Genomic DNA, 1,726 nt, shown 5'->3' with positions numbered 1-1,726 from the left:
TCCAACCACCTAACGTGAGGTGTTGTTAAGTGCAGACCAAAGAATTTCTGCCTGGAAGTGCACTGTGCACTCAACTTCTGCTACGCTAAAGCAGAGCCTTCTGAAAGACCTACTTGACTTTGAGACTCCCAGTACCCAAGAATCCACTCTACCCTGGGACTCTTCAACCAATGGTTTGTCAACCTCACTGAATAGCCCAGTAGTAACTGCCAAGGACTCTTCTCATAGAATAGAGTGCCATCAGAAATCTTCTCAAGTAGGGGCCTGTAAACCAAGACCCAGTCACTTCCTGGATAAATCAAAGAACTCTTAGGTCCCTCAATGTAAGGAGGGTTTCACTGGTCAAACCAAGGTATTCCTGAGGCTTTTGGCCAAATCTCTTCCAACCTGTGCACATCTCTGTTACTAAACAGATACCAGAATCAGTCAGCTACTGCTCCACTGGCCAGTGAAGTGACAGCTTTAAAAACAGACTGGTATGACATCCCCTGTGAGCAGACAGCATGTGGAGTAGGTCATGGGAAGATGTCTGCCTTGAAGAGTCCACAAAGCAACGCTTTCTCTTACTTGGACTGTTGTGAGACTCTGAAGGACTCATTTATGCATGGAGCTGTCTCTGATTAAGTGTGTTCAAGGATAAGAGCATCCACTGATGGAATTAATTTAAGTGGCAGAACAGTTGCTTCAACCTTTGCCTACCAATACAAAAACTATCTGAAATAGGTATACAAATCCCCACATTCAGAATTTGTTCTCAACGTTCTAATATTTATAACTGCATGATCTGAACATCTCTCCCTTTTCATACCTGTCTATCGCGCAGCACTGAGACACCATTAGCTCCCTTAAGGAGGAGGAGGAGTCCCTGCAACTGATACATTAATGAAGCTGAGTTCTCCTCAAAGAGAAGGTCATTCCAATAGGGAGCAGAGCTGCTCTTCCCTGCCTGAGCTCCCTTTCTAATGGCCATCTCAGGCTCTCAGCTGCTGTGCATGCTGGTGCCTCCCTGCAGGGAAGGGTGCCTGCCTTTGCCAACTGCTCACCCCACATAGCTAGTAAATCCCAGACAGACGGTGCTAACGGAAATGTCTTTTTTCCCCCTTTTAATGCTCTTTGCATAATGGCAAGCCCAAAAACTGTTAGTGAAAACGAGCTTATTGCAGGGCCCTTTGATAGCCCTAATCTGCTTATGCGCAGCACTTTGAGCTGCCAATCAGAGCAGTGTGAACTCCTGCTCTGTGATCACACAGGGCAGAGCGAGGATGAAAGTGATATAGCCTGGGTCACCTCATTATCGAGCCTCTCTATTAACTCGGCTGCAGCTTGTTCTGGTTTCCCCCAGTGCAGCACTCCCAGAAGCAGCAGCCTCACTTGCTCACACAATCCAGGCAAACAGCCACCTTCCCAAACTGAATCCTCCAGCTGCCTGATGGCCACAGGCACATCTGGCCTCAAAGGATGCCTCACCTTGCAATCAAGTGTATGGACCAGGGCTGGACTCCTGTGGAAGCAAAGCAGCTGGCGTGGGGAGTCAAAGGGTGAAAATCCAATGGTTTGGAGACAGTCACATTTAGAGCCAAACACCCATACGCTGCCTGTCCAGACAGCTTGTCTGCATGGGAGTGAATTCATAGAGATGCACAAACCCACTCAAATCAATCTCTCCAAAGCAATTTCCCAGCCTGTTTCACTCCTCCATCAGTTTTTATGAATCTACCCTTAGGGA

General features: G+C 47.6%; 1 protein-coding gene across 1 annotated transcript in view; it reads right to left on the bottom strand.

Moving 5' to 3' along the window:
• The window catches only part of PTPRF (protein tyrosine phosphatase receptor type F), a 292,186-nt gene that overhangs the window by 67,219 nt on the left and 223,241 nt on the right, over positions 1-1,726 (bottom strand). The window lies entirely within an intron of this gene.

This window comes from Antrostomus carolinensis, unplaced genomic scaffold, assembly GCF_000700745.2.
Source record: "Antrostomus carolinensis isolate BGI_N321 unplaced genomic scaffold, ASM70074v2 scaffold13845, whole genome shotgun sequence".
Taxonomy (NCBI): Eukaryota; Metazoa; Chordata; class Aves; order Caprimulgiformes; family Caprimulgidae; genus Antrostomus; species Antrostomus carolinensis.
The sequence above is the reverse complement of the archived record's forward strand: the minus strand, read 5'-3'. Positions and strand labels throughout refer to the sequence as shown.